General features: G+C 33.0%; 1 protein-coding gene across 2 annotated transcripts in view; it reads right to left on the bottom strand.

The window, feature by feature from the left end:
• Positions 1–6,196, bottom strand: part of Rfx (regulatory transcription factor Rfx) — a 100,201-nt gene extending 94,005 nt beyond the window's left edge. Inside the window, exons 1-2 of one of the 2 annotated variants that reach the window (XM_072536724.1) lie at positions 6,030–6,196; positions 5,642–5,907 (exon numbers count right to left, since the gene is read on the bottom strand). The gene's annotated coding sequence lies outside the window, so the exon portion shown is untranslated. The remainder of the gene's footprint in view (positions 1–5,641; positions 5,908–6,029) is intronic. The other variant, XM_072536726.1, reaches the window with a different exon arrangement.
• Positions 6,197–17,007: the final 10,811 nt, after the last annotated feature.

Raw genomic sequence — 17,007 nt, 5'->3', positions numbered from 1 at the left:
ATATTGTTGCGATAGATAATGACGTGTCATATGACTCAAAACTGTAAACATATTTATTACTAATATCCTTCTCATTCAAGTATTTTCTAGATCATATACCAGCCGGCAGAAGCCCCTATAAAAAGCCAGTATGGCGTGACCTTCCAGTCTTTTCGCAAAGGGTCAGGAAGGCCGACGAGTTTCTAGACGTATGGGTCATCCTCTTATATAAAAAAACCTGCTTTGGATGGAAGGTCATCGATTCTTCGCCGTAATTCGAGAATAACTATATTTTATATATATATGAGACATTTTATTTTTTTGGGAAACAGTTAGTTTTTGAACATCGCGTCGAGTTTTTAAAATGTAACGCACGTAGATAAATTATATAATTCTTAGTGTAAAATAAATTAGTTATATTGTACAAATAAAGACTTTAAATAAACTTATAAGTATTATAAGTGTAGAACCTTTGATAATAAATAAAAACAATAAATTAGATTAATAATAACATAACAATATAATTTACAAGTAAAACAAAAAAAAAGCAGTTGATGTTAAAACATTGATAGTGGTACAATAAATATTATGGCGCATAAAACTGTAAATATATTATTTCTAATTCTTTTCTATTCTAGTAATTTCGGCGCTCAGTTGAAAGACCTGTTTGCCAACCTGAATTCTGATGAGTCACCCACGATTCGAAATTTCCAGAAGCAGGCCGAACAAAACCAGTATGAGTGACCTTCTCGGCTCTTCGAAGGGGAATCGCCGCAATTCTCGAATAACGGCATTTTATATTTAAATAGGAATTTTGTTGTAAACAGTTAGTTAGTTTTTGAATATCGAGTTAGTTTGAGTCCGAAAATATAATTGTACGCGGAAATAAATATAAATAAATATTGTGAAATAAATTAGTAATAAAGACTTTAATAAATTTGTGAGTATTATAAATAGAACCTTTGATAATAAATAAAGACAATAAATTAGATTAATAATAAAAATATAACAATAGAAAAACATTATGATTTAAACTGGAAGAATATTAAAGAATTAAGCTATTTTAAACATGTTTTAGAACAATACAACTTAGGAAAACATCCACCTGCAGACGAAGTTTATAAATAATTAGTTTACTTTCAACAACAATACTAGTAAAACAAACAGGTTCCCCTGTTTATCGACACGATATGAATAAATATAAAAACTCACAAAAACGAGTAGAAATATGGACCAGTTTAGTCCTAGAATAATACCAAAATATACAAAAATAAATCAAGAAAAAGCAGTTGATGTTAGAAAATTGATAGAAAAACATGATTTAAACTGGAAGATTATTGAAGAATTAAGCTATGACTGGGTTCTGTAAATGATCAAACATTATTTAGGAACAGTGGTATAAAAAGATTTGAAGCTGGAGACTTTGTTAGGTTTTTACTATTTTTTATAGTTGATCAATGTGGTTTCAGTTTGAAATCATATTTGATGACACAGCTAGACAAGTTGCTAGAACAGAAGCAGAGAATCTTTATAATGAATCTCCCATATGAATTAGAAATGTTGTGAAAAGGCAATACAGGGTACGGAGACAGTGATTACCAATTTTTAACAATCAAATGAGATTAAATTTTAAATTAAGTGAGTATGAAGGTAATACAGTAGCAATATTATTATAAAACGGCCTCAAAAAACGCTAAAATTGGCTATTTCAGCATTTTTAATGCATTTTAAGTATAAAGTATTTTATGAAAAAAAAAACACAAAATATTAACTTTCGTCTTAGAATAACTCAAATGAAAAGTATGTTCCAAGCAAAAAACATTTTTATATGTATTTAAAAATTATTAAATAAATAAATAATAAGCAAATAAATAAATAAACAGTAAAAATCATTAATATTTATGTTTTACAATAAAAATTACCACAAATATTACTAAAAAAAAAATAAAATTGAAAAAAAAATGTTTAAATAAATTAGGTGGTTTATTTAACAATTTATTTATTTGAATAATAGATTTTCGTAATGTACGCAAAAGTATATACAAATTAAAATCAAAGTCCATAAACAAGAATTAGATACACTCAACAGCTCTCCCCATCGCTTACGCGAGTTTCGAAGACCGCCGATTTTGGACCACATTTTGAAGAGCTTTGTGGACGATTCCGTTGAATGTTAATCTCTTTTAAATTCGTCACATTGAAACTTTAAAGAATGTTCTTTCAAATGGTCGCGAATTAGATATCTTAATTGTTGTAAACAAAAATACTGTCAATGAAAAAAAGGGATTAAATCCGTCCCAAATTCTCCAAAGACAATTTTTTAGAACATGTAAAAAAATGCAAGCTTTCCAAATATGTAAAAACAATTTTTGTGTAGGCAACAGTTCAAAAGATATTCTAATTGTTTATAAGTAAAAAATCGACAAGTTTTTGCAAAATTATTTTGCATTATTTAAAATCGTTTCTTTTTATTTTTTTAATATTGATAGAATAAATCTTCTTCTTTCATAAGCTATTTTTAGAATTACTTTTACTTAGAATACTTAAAATTATAAACTTTTATTTAGAATTACAAAGAACACAAGAACCAGTATTCTGTGTAATATGCAGGTTCTAAGTTTATTTTTAAAAATGTTGTTACGTTAATGAAAAACAAAATTGCTGACTTATTTTGCAACTTTCTAAGCAACAAATAATGACATAAACAAGGAAAAAACGCCATTTTGAAGGTTTAGTTATAAATAATACGTTCATTATTCTTAAATTAGTTTCAAATACTTCACTTTTTGCAGATTGATGAAAACCAGTGGCGCACCCGGGGGGGTTTTAGGGGAACCATCCAGGGCACTATTCCGACACTTTTACTCATAAAGTTTAAGGACTCAAAATGGATCATAAAAAAAATTTTGGTGCCCAACCATTTACTGTTTTTTGACATTAATTTGTTAATTAATAACTAATTAAGTCCAAAAAATCGACTACAGGAACCATATAGGTTCTTGTTACAGAGGTGATACTACTCAGAACAACTGTCATTTGCCTGGTTTACCTGGCAGGTTCAGTGTCACGAAAAAATCTTAATTCCCTGGTCAAACATGCTCATAATCAATATTAAAATTGTAACTACGATAAAAAATTATTCACATGCAAACAAAATTATTCACATCAACAAAATAAATAAAACTGTATCAATTAAAACAAAGGTTTAAATGTTTATTTCTGAAATAATTCATGATTATTCTCCATTTTTTCAATGAAAGAAGTTACTAACAGTAAATATACTTAAGCTATTTATAGTGGGGGGGGGGCAATTTTTGTGTTGTACATTGTGTTCCTTAAATGACTGTCAAAAAATTCCCAAGCTGAGTAAATCAATTCTAAAATCAGAAGACAGTTGGAAATAATAATAGTAAATCAGATTTTGTTGATCTCAGAAAAAGTTTTGTTCTGTAAGTAATGTGAACAGTGGTTAAAAGAAGAGGAATGTAGAAAACAAGCCCCACAAGATATAACATACAATAGCAGACCTTGTTAAACATGAAAAAATAACTTTATGTAAAAGAACTTTTTAAAGAAAGAAGTGTTAAAAAAAGAGAAACAGAAGAAAACAGCATTGAAAACTCTTATACCTAAGTATTATGGAATTATTAAATTTAAAAAAATAAAAAACCAGTGTGAAAAGCAACACTTTTAACATTATGTTTGTTCTTTGCAGTGGCGGCTTTTGGGGGTAGGCAGGATAGGCCGGGCCTACCCAATAATTTTTAGAGCTTTAAAATTGAAAAACATATATTCAAAAATTATGTTAATGCATGTAAATAACGTTTAAATAAATAAACAATAATACGTTATACGATATAATAACAATTATGTTATTATATTACCACAGAAAGCATTGAATCGTATTCAGGCATTTTAAATATCATTTATAGGCCCGATCGGAACTGGCCGACCCAGCTCACATAAGATTCCCGTACAAAAAGCGTTTGAAGTTAGCAGCTTGCCAGACAACGATTTATATTGTCGTGTTTATGCTTGCTGTTTAGGCACCAGACGATCGCGCCTATGGCGACCATCGTTGTCACTTGTAACGTAATTATCGAATTGTAATATAAATTTTCTTTTAAATTATGATAAAAAAATATGTAACATAATCTATAATTATAACATATTTTTAAACAAACAACACAATTGCAAACAAGTGCACGGTTGCCCAAATAAATTTAAAAAAATTCGTAAAATTCAAAGAAAAAAGCTCACATTTGCGTGATTTCTATATTGCCTGATTGTAGCCAACTTATATATGTGAGATTGTTTTATAATTGATACATAAAAATGAGTTTTTATGACGCTTTACCAGGTTGCAGTAATAATAATGTTGATAGTGAGTGTTTGGACATTGTTGTTTCACTATTGGAATCACCATTATCTAAAAGAACTGAAATTGATAGAAAAAAAATTATTATGAATAAAAGGCCTACTCCAACATTGCGTATTGACCAAAAAGATGGGGAAAAGGTGAGTACTTTTAATTGCTCTTGGTATGATGTCTACAAATGGTTGTCTGGAAGTATTATGAAAAACAGACTATATTGTTGTCCGTGTTTGTTATTTTCTAATAAGAAATGTGTATGGAATTGTGAAGGATACTTTGATTTAAAAAATATGTCTGCCTCCTTAAAAAAACATTCCAGTTGCAAGGAATATTTAAGTAATTTCCTGTCCTTTAAGGATGTACAGAAGAAGGCGTTTTCTGTTCGCGATTTGCTAGATGAAAAATCAAAATCGCAAAAATTAGATACAAGTTAAAATGAACAGAGAAATCATTAAAAAATTAGCTAGGGGGGGGTCATGACCCCGTGACCTCTCCCTCTGGATCCGTCACTGATTACACATAGCTATATGTAATTTGCTGGCTTGGCCTACCCAAAATTTTACCACACCAGCCGCCACTGGTTCTTTGGTATCCAAATGGACACAGACTCAGGAAATACACTGTGTAAATTAGAACTACACCAGATATCACACAAAGAAATAGAACCAATCCTTAAATAATAATGTAATTTCTGTAAAAATACTATTTTTGATTAAATAAAAATATAAATAAACTTTACGCTAAGACTAGGGACATGGGTATTGTCTGAAACTGCAAGAATGAACAAAAAACAAATTAGGTTGTCTGTGCTTTGTTCTTACATAGGTACACCTTTTTTAATTATTAATTTCTTGATTGCAATATTATAGTAGTAGCTTGTTGCTAAAGAATTACGTATATTATAAGTTTGTAAATTACTTTTATTTCAAATCAATGTAAGACTCCTATAAGTAAAAAGAAATACTAAATTTTGTATGTTTCAAATGAGAAGATAAAAACACTGTAATAAATGTTATATAATATGCAGAAGATTTATAATGTTAACATCTCTGTCTAAGCAACCATGCAAAATGATGTGTAATTTAATCATTTATTAGCTTTTCTTTGTAAATCCTTTATTGACAATCCTAGGAGCCATTTGCATAAATGGATTTAATTTACCAGGACACATGGACAGAAATAATAAATAGTACATTGAACAGGATTCTTGTATAAAAGCTTACTACGTGTATCAACATCTAAAAAATAGTGCAAATAAATAAAAATTAAATCAATTTTAACATTTACCCAATGTTGCTATGTTGTTGTGTCGGTTGCTAGGCAGTCACCAAGGATACGAAATGGTCTTGCGAGTTTTGACAGGTGGAAATCTTCACTTGTTTTAACTAATCAAACAGCCCTTCTACTTGTAAGATTTTTTTGAAATGATCACATTGGCCTTAAGGTATAACTCCATTTTTACAGTAATGTATTAATAACTCACTGGAACTGCTGTTTATTGATTATTTTACGCAGCCGAAGTGCACGACGGCCATTATCGGTAACAGAGGAAACTGCAATTGATTCATTCGGATTATTACGTATCTAATCCGCAGGGCGCATACTAATCAATAAGACCACGTTGAAAATAATAATAAAAATATAAATCGTTACGTCAGTAACTCGGTTCACTTACCTCGTTTCATATTTGGCGATATGCCATTAATGTATTAACCAATTATTTTTATTATTAATAATTCGCTTATGTTGCCATGGAAACGGTGCGAAAATGATTCGTTTCAAACGCTCTTTTTACTAAAAAAAAAGGACATAAACTGAGGAAGTATGTAATAGGAACCTTTATTCGTTATATGGTCTTTATTTAGCGAGTACCTAATTAATTATTAAATAAATAAAAGTGGGTGGAACCTTAAAAATTTAATAAACTGTGTTAGATTTTTGCTTTCGAGTGACATCTATCATGCAAAGTCCAAATGTGAGCTGTTAAGCTCGATTATATTTTACGAAACCATTACAATAAAATATAGTTTGGTTTCACTAAGGAGAGATGCTTGTAAGAATAAATAAAAAAATATTGTTAATAAAATAATTATCACCATAATTAAATACTTATCTGAGGATTAAAGCAGTATGTATAATAATATAACTTATTTATTACATTAATAAAAAATGTTTTTCAATCTGAGGAATGAATTTTTCTTAATTCTATTTAGTTTAAATACGTGAATAAAAATACTTATAAAAAAAAATAGAAATATAATTAATATAATTGAATATCTATTGTTTCCATTGATCGATATACTTATTCTTATGGTACTTTCCAGTATCGACCTCTTAAGATTTAAGAGGTGCCAAAATAATTATGATTATAAATATCTATTTAAGAAGATCCTTTTCAAAAATATTTTTTATTGCAAAAATAGATATCGTTATTTCCTCCCTAAAATTATTCATCTGGAACGGTACATATTCGTTTCTCATGCTTATAAATTTTGCAACTAACCTACAACTTTTACTACTTTTACAACCTTTGGGAAAAATAAAATATAATTGACCATAAAAAAGGCAACAAAGCGTCAATTACATGATATTATGAGGTCAGGGCGCGTTTTTTAAAGCGTAAATAGAGGGCGGTCTCTACCGCCGATATAATAGTTTGTTTATTTTCCTACCGGTTGGTTCGGTGTTGCCATATGCTATTATTTTATCTTGATTTGGTTATTTATGTTAATTAAAAATTGCTTAGCATGATCCGTATGCTTTTAAGAGTGAAATTAAAATATTCTAAATTTTCAGAAATTATTGTAGATTATCAAAACCATTGAAGATTGATAATAAGTGCCAACTAATACAATATTAATAAGAAAACAAATACATATTTTGAATTATTTCTGAAATACCCATACCTATCATCTATTTTTCTAAGCGTTGCAACGCGTTGGTCTGTCATACTTTTTTTCCAGAACCTGGGCAGGTTAATCATCATCATCATCCAGCCCTTTGCGTCCACTGCTGGACATAGGCCTCTCTCATTTTTGTTCATTGTGCTCTATCTTGAGCACTTTTCATCCAGTTTCTTAATATTTTGTTGAGATCGTGAATCCAACGAGTAGGGGATCTTCCTCTATTTCTTTTGTCCATATTATTATATTATTATATTTTGTCCATTGTACATATCTCCTTGAGGCCTTTAGGTTTTCCGAGAACAAAACTATCTCGTCTGCGGATTTTAAATTTGTCAATCTTCTACCGTCAATGTTCAGGCCTTTCTCTTCCCAGTTAAGTTTTTTACAAGCATATTTTACAAGCTTTAGAATACAATAACAAATTTGAGGCTATGAATAATATTCTTGAACAAACAGTTTAAATGTACAATACCCAATGGAATAATTTTGAATCCTCCATATGCTTCCAAAATTATTTTACACTTTTTTAAGTCTATGTTTTTATCAATTTTATCCAAACATATGATTAGGTAGAACGTTGACCTGTGACCCTGTGTCTATTTTAAAGTCAATATTTTCACCTCCTACCTGAATAGTTTCCATCCATTCTTTACTATTCTTAATTTCATTAATAGATATTGTTGCAACTGTCACGTCATCTGCATCCATATTATTACTAATGCCAGTTTTTATTACCTCTCTGACTGTCCTTGAACCACTGCTGTTAGATCCATTTGACATATTGCGGCACATTGTTTCCCAATGCCCATACCGCCAACACCTCTTGCATTTTTGACCATATGCAGGGCACTGCCTTACTCCATGACGGGTTCCACAGCTCTTACAATTGAACATTTCTTGATTACCACTACCACTTTTACTTGTGCTTTGTTGAATGTTTCTATCTGATCTTTGATAACTCTGATTGTATTTTACAGCCTCTATTTTTCCTGTTAACTGTTTCTCAACATTTTTCAGTTGTCACACTGACAACTCACTAGCTCGACAAATATCCACAGCATCTTTTAGCAAGTTAGCTTCTTGGGAATAAATAATTTTTCTCTCAATTCTCTGCTGTTGATTCCCATGACAATCCTATCGCGTAAAGCTTTATCTACTTCAGACTCAAATTTACAAGACTGTGCTAATTTTTTTAATTTCTGTATAAAAATGATCAAATGCTTCGTCCTCTACCTGATTGCTAGTATAAAAAACAAATCTTTCAAACATTTCATTTCTTTCTGGTACACAGAATGCTTTTAGTTGATTTAGTACTGTTTGAAAATTACCCTTTTGGACATCTGAAAGTTTTAAAGTGTTTACAACCTCAACTCCTTCTTCACTTATTAAATTTAAAAGAATAGCAACTTTCATTTTATCTGGCTTTGTGTCCTTTTCAGAGGCAATCAAGTAATTCTCCAAGTTTTGCTTAAACTTCCTGAAATGCTCTGCTATATTGCCCTCAAATTTCATAGGATTTGGCAGTCTCACCTCCATCTTGTATTTTTAATTATAATAGGTCTTACAGAGTTATTTTTGACTTAAACTTTAGTGAAACTTTGTAACACAACAAATGTGATTTTATTTTCCGTTTGACTGCGCCATGTTGTATTATTAATAAACGTAGGTTTTTTAGATTTTTATTAACTCTTTTATTTAAGACTATTACAATATCTCGGCATGGCACGAAGTGTCATCCTTCATCTATGTGACAACCAACATCAAACATAAAACTAATATGACATCTAACATAAAACATAAACTAATAGAATAGTACTTAAAGCTAAATATATGACACTTTTTTTTTTACATCTTTAAAGAGAAGAAGGAAAAATCTGCATACAGACACCTGTGCCTCACACAGGTAGTGTTGGGTTCCTAATACCCTAGCGAAGCCGTGTCAGGGCGAGATGCCCCAGGAATTTAGACCTTTGACATCTCGCCCCGTCACCACCCCGAGACGGTCGGCGTCCAACTAAAAACCTCTCCTCTGTCACGCCAGACATCAGGATGGAAGGGCCGGTTAAGGCATACATCTCTCCTGATGCCCTGCTATCACCCGATTCCCATTCTTTCTCCGACACATTCATTGAGGAAACTACATTCACACGAACCACCAAGGACTTTCAACCCCTGCCTTAGCGAGGCTGCCATCTCTCTCGCGTCGTCTGTGTCCCATTTGCTCCTATTTCGGCCTGCGACAGTCCGAACCCCACCAAGGTGCTTCTCGCTTGTTTCAGAAGTCTGTTGCGAGTTCCCTCTCCTCTCGTTCTTTTGAAGAGAGCAGCTCCCTGATAAATTTGTGGATCCGTGTCCACCACCACTCATCCGTCATCATTTTCTCTACCATTTCTCTCACGGAATCAAACATTCTGCAGTTACACTCTCTTACAAACTTATCTCTTTCATCCGCCCAACGCTCACATTCCAACATCGTATGTGTCACAGTATCCGAAAAACCACAGTAAAGGCACTGATCGGACTGAGCCCTCCTAAACCTGAAAAGGTAGCTGCGGAAGCAGCCATGGCCTGTGAGCATTTGCGTTAGATAATAATCCAGATGCCTATGCCCACAGTCCACCCAGCTTCGAAGGTTCGGGATTAGTGACTTCGTCCACTCCGCCACATCACGTGTTGCCTCCCACTCCTGTTGCCACTGACCAATTGAGACTAATCTCTCGGCCAGTCTTATCTCATTCATTTCTCGCTCTCCAATGTTCCGCCCCCTACGGCTGTGAATCCTTGCCCTTTCACCTACTAGTACATGTAGAGGAACACAGCCGGTGATAACCCACAGAGCGGCAGCTGACACAGTTCTGTAGGCACATGCTACCCGAAGCAGACTAGTTCTGTCCACGCGTACCATGAGCCTCCTGTAAGTTGGTATTTCTACCGCCTCACTCCAGACTGGGGCCGCGTAGAGGACGACAGACTGCACAACACCGTGGAGCGCCCTTCTCCTTTCGGATTTGGGACCACCGATATTAGGCATTATCCTCCCCAGCGCAGCCATTCTCTGAATAGCTCTGCGGGTCACCCCCCTCAGATGTTCCCCCCAACTCCCACACTGGTGGAGAGTAACTCCCAAATACTTAACGTACTTTTTGGGCGCCACTCTCGCTCCTGCGCACTCGAATTCCACCCTATCTCTCTTTCTATAGCCTCTGAGTACTACAGCCTCCGTCTTATCCTCCGCGAGAGAAAGATCATGCTCACTCATCCAATTCTTAACTAGTACACACGCACGCGTAATCCGAAGCAAGAGTTCCTCCCTGTCCCGTGCCGCTACCAGCATAGCAAATTAAGCAAATATATGACACTAGTAATGCTGTAAACAGTTTAGGCGAGAAGGTCGGACTCCTCTGCCGATTGGGATATGATCCGTGTTTTTATGTAGTTTCACCGACATAGTTGCATTCTTATATGTGTTGTAAATTAACCTTATATATCGCTAGTCAATACAGCATGCTTATAGTGCTTTCAAGATTTTGTCAAATTCTACCGTGTCAAAGGCTTTATGGAAATCTCCAAAAGCCAGAACGAGTAATCTATTGTATTCAATAGTTTTTCTATTACCGTTTTAATGCTTTGTAGGTGATCATTTGTTCCAAACCGATTGTATTCGATAGTTTTTCTATTACCGTTTTAATGCTCTGTAGGTGATGATTTGTTCCAAATCCGGTACGAAATCGCGCTTGCTCTATTGGCTGGTAGAAATCAAGTGTTTTCTCAAGATGATTCGCTACTATTCTTGTAAGGAGTTTGTATAAGTGACTGTAGGTCTGTGGTTTTCTAATTCATGGGAATCGCATTTTTTGTACAATAGAATTACTTCAGCATTGTGCCATTTGGGGACAATGCTGATCACAACGGGTATATTACTGTATAAAAGGCACATGTTAAAAGGGTTTTTATTTTCTTGAGTAGGCAAGTGTCTCCGATTTTGATTGTATCACTAACTAGACAATCTTCGCCTGGAGATTTGTAATTCTTAGCTTTTCTTAGGGCTAGTTTTATTTCGTCTATTGTGATTTTTGCAAGATTGGCCTAAATCCAGCTGGATCCAGCAAAATGTGGAATCAAAATAAAAACACTATTTTAATGTTTTTTTTTGTTCGTTTATTACTTAAGCTTTTAAATACAAACTAATAAAATAAAAACCAAAAATAAAAATTATCTTAGGTGTATATCATCAAATAAGGACGTATAATTAGTCGCAATTCGCAATCAATCTTACATCTTTTTAACTTAAAATGGCTAGAGCAAATGCCACAATTATCATGAGATTGATATCACATATCACAGAAAAAAACTCGTACTCAGTAAGCCGTGTAAGTGAAACATAGGGCTTTGCTTTTGTCGGCTGAGAATTGTCAGGAATGAAATTTTATCCAACTGAACTTATATGTTGTAAGAGTAGTTCATTTGAAGCGAATTACATTGATGGCAATTTTAAGCTGGCACAAGTTAAGTAATATGTTTTTCTTCCATAGCTTACTGAGGACGAGTTTTTTTTGGATATCATGATAAAAATCAGTCTGTATTCTAAATTTCTAAACAACAGATACATGAATTATTTAGTTTTTTGGAAGTGAGACCTTAAAAAACATATTTTATCTATCGTCTTTCGCCTAACTAGCCTAACCTACTTCGGACAGATCTGCACAGATAGCCGGTTGCGGAGAAAGCCTTTTCGGCCTCTAAGCTGGTGGGTTTTAAGGTCATCAAATAGTCATAAACCATGGACAAATGATCGCCTTTTACTCTTTCGGTCTCATAAACGGTCATTTCCTTTTTCAAAATCTTCTCGTAATTTTTTTGAGAACCAGTTTTTTCTTTGGTTATAAAAGTTTTCTCCCTCTCGTTTCAGTTCAATCTCAAGTTCTTGTTCTAAAGTAAAATTCATGGGCTCCAGATTAGCTGGCATATCTTCTACTTCCATTATGTCCTCTTGCACTGTTTCCACAATCACTTGTTTATTTATACGACTTAACAAATTTTTCATCTCTTGTCGCATTTTTTTTCGGCATGGGGAAATAACCAGGTTGTTCTTCGTCATACTTTTTTGAATTCTGTAAGTACACTAATGTACCCGTAATTTCAGAGAGGCGCCGTTCCGCGATTCTGTTGCGTAGTCCTTCCGATAAATCGGCACTAAGGCTAGAGTCCTGGCTATTTAGTTCATCTAAGACAAATTTCAAGGTTGTGTCTGCCGTTATCAAACTGGGCTCTCTTCTGCAAAGAGCTTCTACATCCAGTTTCACCGGTTGAAGAGTGGCAATCAACTCATTGATTATTGACCACTCGCCAGCAGAGTATTTTATCGCAGAATCAATGTCTATTGACTATCAACGCTTTATCGATGCAAACTTTTAGGCTGTAGAAACGTTCCAGCATACTGAGCAAACTGTTCCACCCGGTGCGGCAGTCAAGAATCAAACTTAATTCCTTGATATATTTTTGCAAGAACATGTCGTCTTTGGTAGGTGATTTTTTGAACGTTTTAACAACTTTTCGTATTTTCATGAGTAGATCGCTGTAACGGGGAATCAATTCAACAAGACTCGCCGATGTTGGTTCGATTGTTACTGCCAATCCTTCATTCATCCCTGTCTCCATATCTTCATTTTCGTCTTCATATTCATCAGTTTCGTCTATTGCTGCTTGTTCTACTTCTCCATGAAGTAGGAGCCAAATGAATTCCATGTACATAACTCAGTTGTTGATAGCAAGGCACGAGCTTGCCAACTTTCACCATAACGGATGTTCCGTCGATTGTGGTACCAATGGTGTCGGATTCAATCATTAAACCAAAAATTTTCAACCGTTCTGCCACTAATTCAATGCAGTGTTCGGCAGAGCCGTGAATTCTGATCAAACCTAGATTAAAATGTTCTGCATTGTGTAAATTGAGAATTAGTCAAATTACCATTCAGTTTCCAAACAACACACACGGCAGTACAGCAAATTGAGAGAAGCACGTATTCGGCGTGAAAATACTTTTACTGACGAGAGCAAAAAGTCAACTAAAAATTAGACAAATAGAAGAGGTCTAAGAGTCAATGGGTAGGCATAGGCGGAGCAGTCGAGCGAGAAGGCGACGCGATGTTGCTGTTCAATCACACTTGTGGCACGTCCTACCTGCTCGCGCGATAGACTGGCAAGTCGCCGACTCACGGCTTTGAATAAAGAGGCTAATTAAGACTCTCTAAGTAACTCGAATTTGACACGTTTGAGGATCCGCGCTGCTGGATCCAGCATGGTTTGCTGGATCCAATATATAAAAAAATGCTGGATCTAGCTGGATTGCTTAATGCTGGATCCAGCAATTGCAATCTCTTTTTCCGAGATTAGTTCTGATCCTTGGTTGACAATGCCCTTTTTCCTTGTTAATATTTCTGGTAACTTGATCTTCTCTGCTATTTGCTTTGTGTTGGCTTGTGTACAGCAATTTGTAGAAGTCTTTAACTATTTTAAGGGTTTCCTCTGTGTTGGTTGTACGATGACCATTTCTATCTTTAATCTTTATTATCTACCTTGTCTCCATTTTTAGTCTTTTGTCAATACTTTCATACTTCTATTATTCCCAATGGTATGTTCGATTTGTTCTTGGTTGTATTTTCGCGTGTGTTGTCTAACAGATTCAGATATTTCTTTATTTAGATTTTGTAGTTCTTCGGCTTTAGTTTCCGTTTCGCTTCTCATTTCAAAAGGCATGTGTTAATTTATTATTTAAGTCGTTTATATTATTTTCTGTTTCAGGACAAGATGGTTTCATCCATAGTTTTGATTTGTTCTTCTTTTTAATCATCTTATACATCTGCTTCTTTAAGCTTATTTCTATTTTACCTCGTACCATTCTATGATCGCTACTGGTAACAAATATGTTTCAAACTGTGACGTCTTTAACAGTGTGTTTTTTGTCCGTGATAGTAAAATCTATTTAGTTTTGAGTTTTTCCATTCGGACTTTGCAATGTCCATCTTCTCTGTGGTTTCTTTTTGACAAATCTCTTCATTTGGAATAGTTCATGTTGCAGCATGAACCATAACAGTACTTCGCCACGTTCACTTTTATCATCTAAGCCAAAGTTTTCCAGTGGTGTTTCTGGTTCACTTCTTTCCATTTCAATCGATGGGTTCGATTCAGCGATATAGATAGCAATCAGCTCACAATCATAAATGCTTCATTGTTCGACATGCACCAGTTAAGGAATATCTGCACACAATGAGACTTTTTATGATGGCTACTTAAGCTCTAAACTCTATGGCACAGATGAAAAGTCGTGAAACGTCAACAATTAGCGAAAGAACCAGATTAGAGGAAGAGAAGAGTATCAAGGATTTATAACAGGACGATATAAACGAAAGGTAAATTCCTCGAATATAATTCTTTGTTTAAAATTCATATATTTACGAATGTCCAGAATCATACAAGTACACTAAATACCTTCCTTTCATTAAAATTATTATAGAAATTCAAATTTTTGGGTTATAAGTAGTTCCTCTTAGAATATAATTTTTTGTTATGGTAAAATATAAATATTCCACATTCCTAGAAGTATAATCTTTTTATTAGGTCAAACAAGAGTCGGTTTAAGTTTAGTGAGGATAATAAAACTGGGATATTTATTCTTCTTACATTTAAATTAGCAACCTTTTCCGAGTAACACTTTTGTGAAAATGAGGACTAACTACAATTTATAAATCCTATTCAAATATTCAGTGATAATATTAATTAAAAAGGAATCTATACAGTGTCGGTAAAGTATGGAATAAATTCGATACTTCCTAAATGAAAAGTTTTTTTTTTAATCTGAAATTCGACGATTTTTAATTTTAATGTTCTTAATTCAACAATAAAATTTGATTATACAAGGTGGTATACCTACATTAAGGTGATTGCGTCATCGGATACCGCTGTTTTGCTATAATTGAGATCAATACCAACCTTAGGAACAAAAGTGTGCGCATCTTCTTCAAAAGTAAGTAGAATAAATCATAATTTACAGAGGGACGACCTGATTTGCGTGCATTTTCAACCGAACCAGTTTCTCAAAATTTCTTTTGAATCTAACTTACTGTTAACTGCGTTATAGGTCTTTCTGGATATTTATCATTAAATAAATTACACACTATCAACACTTAATGATATTTATCATTAGGTAAATTACACACTATCGAGACACTATCCCGATCTGTCTCCATACCCAATCATCATGAGTATTTCAATCCTTTGCTTTACTCTTAAATAAAATTCATTTCTAAGTACTTTAAATTAATTCTAAGCAATAATACAGAACATTCACGAATTAATACAACAATTATTGTATTACTTAATTTCTATTGAACGTAAATAAAATAATGAAGGTTCGATAAAAACTAGTAGGCTACTTTTTGCAATTAATGAGAAATAATTATTTTCTAAGCGTATATATGTCAAATTCTGTCCGCTAGACCCCAATTATTATAACTTTTTGGAATCAGCTCATTTTTATTGATCTGAAAATGTCACAAGATCAGGGTGATATATTTACAAAAATTCCGATGGCGCTATCATCTTAATGTAATACATTTTTTCAGTGAGAAATTGGAAATTTTAAAAAGATGGACAAAACAATTTCATGAGCTCTAAGCGAAGAGGGGAAAAAGAATCGGAGGACGAAACAATATATTTATGACAATACTCATCTTTTTAATCAATCTTTGATTAGTCATAGTAATGAGTCATATACCTTTGCTTCTTTATTCCTTCTTTTTGTCACAACTGTTAAAGAAAAATGTACTTGTTTGTTGGTAAGATTTGTATTATGATAATATTGTCAAGAGATAGCTTTCAATATAAAAAATATTTGACCGATCGCTTTCAAATTTTCATCATGGTTTAAGCACTACAAGTCTCCACTTTCCATGTAATATGAAGGTTCTAGATTCATTTTTAAAGATTTCATACCTTTTACAAACAAAACTGCAATTTCTGACTGATTGTGTAACTTTCTAGGCAAAAAATAAGGATAAAAAAAAATCGGTTGCCTGTAAAGTCGGTTTTACGGGCGAAGATTTTACGTGACAACGTCTTTTTCTCGGTAGAATATTTATTGATATGAATATTATTAAATTGCACAATAGGAACAAGGAATTGAATGAAAATAAGAATTGCATTACCGATTTATTAGGTATTTTATATATTATTTATATTTTATATATTATATTTTTATATATTATTTTATATATTATTTATTTTATATTATATTATTGATCTTATTATTTTCTACAAAATTTATTTGAAAATTTTTTCGATATATCAATTAGTTGCGGAGATATCGATCATTGAAGATATTGTTTGCTACCAGTATTTTATATATTTATTTTTTTCAGTTATAAAAAATTACTATTTGAAATTGTGTCTACCAAGTATGGTCACATGTATTTGCCTACATATTAAATAATAATAAGTACAGATAATGTTATGTGACGTTCACTTCTGATTATATATATTTTAATATTTTTAAATTTAAAGAATCAATTTGAAAATCAAAACACTTATTCAGATCGAAGGTTCAAATTTTTGCTAAATAAATTTGAAATTAATTAAAATTTGTAAATGTAAATGGTAAAGTTGAAAATTAAAACATTTACTAAAATTGGAATTTGAAATTCTTGCTAAACACAGTTAAATTCTAACTCCGCGCGTGGTGATTGGTCGGTT

Source organism: Diabrotica undecimpunctata, chromosome 7, assembly GCF_040954645.1.
Source record: "Diabrotica undecimpunctata isolate CICGRU chromosome 7, icDiaUnde3, whole genome shotgun sequence".
NCBI classification, from domain to species: Eukaryota; Metazoa; Arthropoda; class Insecta; order Coleoptera; family Chrysomelidae; genus Diabrotica; species Diabrotica undecimpunctata.
The sequence above is the reverse complement of the archived record's forward strand: the minus strand, read 5'-3'. Positions and strand labels throughout refer to the sequence as shown.